The 6,248-nt window shown below is 23.0% G+C and overlaps 1 non-coding gene across 1 annotated transcript; it reads right to left on the bottom strand.

Annotated features, from left to right (window-relative positions):
- Window positions 1-4,338: 4,338 nt before the first annotated feature.
- On the bottom strand, window positions 4,339-4,409 carry J3458_021330. The gene has a single exon. It is a non-coding gene; the product is annotated as a tRNA-Asn (tRNA).
- Between the last annotated feature and the right edge of the window lie 1,839 nt (window positions 4,410-6,248).

Below are 6,248 nucleotides of genomic sequence, written 5' to 3'. Positions count from 1 at the left end.
TAGGGAGGCATATATAGTATATCAATGGTGTCAGTTACCCTCGGAATTGCGGTGGTCCCGGCATTCCAGACAGGTTGTAGTTGGATTGGCAGATTTCCTCCTGCTAACGAAATTACTTGGTGATTTTGTTCGGTCGCAAGACGGGCAATGGACTGCCAATTCAGATCTAGGACTAATATTACCCCTAGAATCATAATCCATACCCAACCATGCGGTACATCTGTTTCAATAATGGAAGAAAGGCTGCTGGCCAAGCAAACGAACAGATCGCTGGGCAAATTTAGCGATTGTAAACGATTGTAAACGATTGTAAACGATTGTAAACAGAGAAGTAAACAAAGAAGCACCGACAGACGGTGGCTGTCCTTTACCCACTTTTCTAGAGCCACCAACCAATCCAGCCTTCTTTCGCGATTTCCCATACAAAATTTGGACCAATAGAAACTTATTTGTCAAGCCTGCACCAAACCCTCATTATTCGGAAAACTTATGGATTAATGTAGAGTCAGCCTTCGGCTGAATAATATTTATAAAAACCAAGTTTCCTTAGTATTTAGAGCACACCTTATAATATTTAATAATATTAAGGAACCGTCTACTCGTTACTCTCTTTACAGATATATAATTATCTGATTTAGATCCGCGATAGCCCATTTCTTAGACTAAACCAAGAATCTCTAATAATATTACTATACCCTTAATTATTAATAAGGCCACTACAAATCTTTCGAAAAGTAGCTTAATTATTAGAGCTTTAGAGTGTCCCCAGAGTTTAGTTCCTATCTACAATGCTTTTTTATGGAAAAATGCTTAGAATATAGCTACGAAGAAAAGAGCTTTAGAAACTATAAATAATATAACTCCTAAATTTAACCCTTTTTATACTGCTAATATATAATTACCTAAATATGTTAAATAATAAAAATATATTCTATATTTATTAAACTATATTTTAATTAATAGGTTATAAACGTATTAACTTTTAACGTTTAGTCTCTAAAGGTATTAAAATATAATTATCTATGTTTTAGTTCCCTGCTAATTATCCTTTAATAAGGGTTTTCCAGCAATTTATTAAATTTTAAGAAGGCATATATTATTATAATTTATTTATTAAAGTTTAAACTTTTAATCTTTCTTCTTTAAAAAGATATTCTTTAGAAAGTATTATAGTATAAATAATCTTTTATTTACGGTAATCATTAAGCTTATCCCCTATTAAAGGATATTTATTAAAATAATTAATAATTGTTTTAATATTACTTATAGAAGAAACATATATAGATAATACTTCTCCTATCTTATTTTTATACGTAGTAAGGTTATAAGATAAGGTTAAAGCTAACTTTTCCATAAAAGGTTTTATATTAGTAGATATAGGTTTATTATATACACCTTAATCTAATTTAAATTTAAGTGAAATACTTTCACTTCTAGATCTTTTACTAGTTTCAGATTTATCTTTTTTATTAACATATTTTATACCGAAATAACCATCTACTTCTATAAAACCTATAAGTTAACTATTATCTAAATAATTACTGTTATCTAAAGAACTTTCAGGTATAATTAAATTATATTTAGCATTAATAAATTGGATTAAATCATTAAATCTTTTATTTTTAGGTGTTCTTAACTTACTATATATTAAATTTATAATATAGATTATACCTTTTATATCTCCTATAATATAACGTATTATATTATCACTTAAAGATTAAAAACGTCCTATATTACCTAACTCTAATTAAAGAAAAGCATACATACCTAAATTATCTTTATAGGAAGTAAATACTATTCTAGGGTTAAGTACTCTATTTAATCTAGTATTACCAGCTAAAGAAGGTAATAAAATATACCTATCTCCTTCTAAAAGACCTGCTAAATAATAACCTAAATCCTCTTCTTTACTAAAGATAGTAGAATCGTTATTACTTTTATATTAAATCAATGTATTGTTAATACAATCAGTTAAAATAGCTCTCGCTATATTTAAATTATAATTATTAGTATAAGGTTTACCTTCTAATATTATATCTCTAAATCACATAGTTATAGAAGTCACTACTATAGCTAAGGCTAAGTAAAAGAATATATAACTATTACTAAATAAGTGTATGGATAATGCAGTGTTTACTATTAAAGTAAATAATAATATACTTATGTATAAAGGTTACAGTAAAGGTAACACTAAATAGAAAGAATAATCTTAAAAATTACTTCTTATTATGTTAATTATTTATATAAGTAATTAAAAATACAGCTTAGAACATTAATGTAAAAGCCCTTAAGACAAATCGAACGTCTATTATATAATTAAATATTTACCTTTTATAAGGGGTTTTAAAAGAAAATAAGTGAGTTTCTATTTTCTTTTAATTATAAGAATTATTTCTTAATATATAAGTTTATAAATATATCTAAATTATCATATAATTAAGTTATAAAATAGCATTCAAAAGATAAAGATATAAATAATACAATAAATATTATAAATATGTAAATATTATTAGTCTTCTTATTTATAATAACTATCTTAATTAAATAATTATTAAATTTTCTCCTATTCATTTATTTAATTTAATTTAATTTTCATTAAAATAATATTTAAACAAGATCATTATAAATAATATAAGGACTAAAAGTAAACATATACCTACTAAAGTATATATAAATAATAATAAAATTTTTAATTCACTAAGATTATTTAATTTATCATTTAATAATTTGCTACCTTCTTTAATATTAATAATATTAGTTTTAGTTAATATATTTGTATTTTTAGTATTAGATCCGCTAATCGCTTTATTAATAATTGTAGTTCCTACATAAATAGCTCCTACTACCCCTATAGAGCCGATTATTATTCCTACTTTTTGTAAAGGTAGTATACTAGATTTTCCTATAGCCTTTACTATTACTCCTAGTACACCTATAATAGTACCTGCTACACTAATATTACGCCCTAATACTTTAGCAGTATCCTTATTAACTTCTATACTTTCTCCTATAGTAAGATTATTCGAAATATCTCTTTTATTATTTATATATAAAACTAAATTATTATTATAAATAATAATTATATTAGCGTTAATTAATGTAATAATAAATAATATTAATCAAATAGGAGTTAATACTTATAAGAATTTTATATACTTATTATTAGATAATAAAAAATCATCTAAATATTATAGAGTAATATTAAGAAATAAAATAAAAGCTAATAAACTTAAAACAAAAGAATTTATATAAAATATAAATAAAATAAAAAAAAATACAGTTTAATACATTAATTCAAAAACCTCTAAGATAAGTTAAACATTTATTCACGTTATTAATAATAACGTGCTTTACCCTAAAACTATAAAGGCTTATACTAAATAATTATAGTTTAGTATTAGATAAATATTAGGTAATTATCTATTTTTATGGAAATAAATAAACTTATTTAAATTATTATATAACTTAATAATAAAATAGCACTCAAAACTTAAAGCTATAAATAATAAGATAAAAATTATAAAAATATAAATATTACTAGTTTTTTAATTTAATTTAATTAATTTAATTAACAAATTATTTAATTTATTACCTATTAAATAGTTTAACTTAATATTTTCTTCTTTTAAATAAAATTCAAAAAGTATTATACAAAATAAAATAATAATTAAGCTTAAAGATATACTAATAATAGTGTTCATAGATAATAATAATAATTTAAGTTCACTTAAATTATGAAATCTCTCACCTATAAATCTATTTATACCGTTAATGTTTGTATCACTTGAAATAATATTACTATTAATTAAAGAAGCTTTTTTAGGTAAACTAATATTAGTTATTTTATTAATAACTAAGGTACCTATATGAATTCCTCCCGCTAATCTAGCAGAACCTAAAATTATACCTGCTTTTTATAAAGAAGGTAGGCTAGATTTACTAATAGCTTTAGCCACTACTCTAGAAACGCCTACTATCATACCTGCAACTCCTATATTACGTCCTAATACTTTAGCTACATCTCTATTAACTTTAATACTATCTCCTATATTTATACTATTAAAAATATTCTTTTTATTATCTTCTAGAGATAAAATTATATCTTTATTAATAATAACTAGATTAGTATTTAATAATATAACAATAAAAAGTATTAATTAAAGAGAAGTTAAGATTTATGTAATCTTAATATATTTATTTTTAGATAATATAAAGTTATCTATATAAAATAAAATAATATTAAGAAATAACGTAAAAGTTAATAAACTTAAAATTTAAGAAGAAAAGTGAAACATAAATAAATAAAATTAAAAATACAGTTTTAAACATTAATTAAAAAGCCCCTAAGACGAATCGAACGTCTATTATATAATTAATAGTTATATGCTCTACCGTTAAGCTATAGAGGCTAATCGGAACACCTAAGTGTATAAAACACTAATTTTTCGGATTTTTATTATAGTTATAATATATTTTACATTAACTTAAAGAAGGTAAATATCTATCTTTAGGTACGAAATTAAAGGTATTTTCTAAATGAAATTTCTTATAATTAATATCACATAGAATTAATATATAAGAAGATAATCTAAAATCTATAAAGCTTACTATATGACTTTTTTGGCTATTACCTCTTACTATTTGAATCTTAGTGTTTTGAATTATTGTGAACATTTCCTTTACATTAGAATAATCACTATCTTTTAATATATATAAAGTATCCTTATTAAATTTTCAAAAATTATAATTAGGATTCTCTAAGAATTTTTCTATGAAAAGTTGAATTTCTATTTCAATGTATACTACTTTAAATAAATTTTCTCTTTCTATTATTTTAAATTTAAATTGCTTATTAACAATAATAGATATTATATAAAACACATCTATAGTCGTAATATTTAGTGATTTAGATATATTATCTAAGTTACTTATAATAGAATTATTAATTACTACTATTTTAGTACTTAGTTAAATCTTGTTTTAAATAGTTATTATTTATTCTTAATACGAAAAGAATATCTAAATTAGTTATTTTTATATTATACTTGCTTCACTTTATTTAAGTCTTTTATTATCATAGTTTATATATATATATTATTTATAAAAAGGGCTATTCACCCTATACGCAATAAATAGCTTATCTAAGGGGGGAAGAATTGGAACTTTCATCCAAATCTATTAATTTATATTAATTATAATTTATTATATTATTCTTCCTTATATCTTAGTTACTATGAGTTCTAGCATCTATTAGTTACAAAGGATTTAAGATTTATTATTTAATATATATGTTACGAACGACACTGCACAAGACACGGGACGGGACCGCACCGGCTAGGACAGGCACGACTTGTAGGCATAAGAAGAAGGTAGGGGCACGTGACTAGCCACGTGACCTAAGAGGCAATTAAAGAGGTTAATGTTTAAACACATTAACTAGGGAGAATTAAACTAACTAAACCTTAAGCTAGTTAATTAAGGTTTAAAGGGATTAATAGTTAACCTAATTAATCTAGGATTATAATAGAGAGACAAACGAATACTTAAGGAGAAAGTATTCCTATAATTAAATAATCTAGTTCTTTATTAATTAATTTAAGTAATAGTTTTACTATTAAGAGTTATACTCTTAATAGCCTTATTATAATACTACTTAAAAGCTACTTTATAGCATTTAACCTAACTTACTTTCTAAGAAATAAACCTATTATACCTTAAAACCTAAGCTATTATTACATTTTAATTAATTCTATTTAATAAGTTACCTTAAAACTTTAAGTAATAATAACTTCTAAGATATTTACTTTAAGCGAAAAGACTATTAACCTTAAGGAGATAATAAAGTACCTTTATAATAAGATTACTAAGCTTAAGAAGTAAAATTAATAGCTTCTTAACCGATAGAATAATCTCTACAAGAAACTTAAGGTATAAGAAGAGAAACTTATAGTAGTTTAAAATCTTACACCTATATTCTCTATTAATAATAATAATATGCTAAAATTCCCTAAGCTTAAATTATACGATAGTTATAAGGGTAATATAAGAAACTTTCTTATATAAGCCTAAGCTTACCTATAAGTTAACGAAAAAATCTATATAATACCTAAGTTATAAATTCTTTATATTAGTAACCTCTTAACTAAAAAGTAATAGAATAGTAGAAGCTAACTCTTCGCGTATATCTTAAGTATAGCGCTAAAGCTAAAGTAAAAGTTATTTATATCTTCTTTAATTATAAAACCTTT

This window comes from Metarhizium acridum (genome assembly GCF_019434415.1).
Source record: "Metarhizium acridum strain ARSEF 324 chromosome Unknown scaffold_578, whole genome shotgun sequence".
Taxonomy (NCBI): domain Eukaryota; kingdom Fungi; phylum Ascomycota; class Sordariomycetes; order Hypocreales; family Clavicipitaceae; genus Metarhizium; species Metarhizium acridum.
This window is presented reverse-complemented; position numbering and strand designations above follow the sequence as displayed.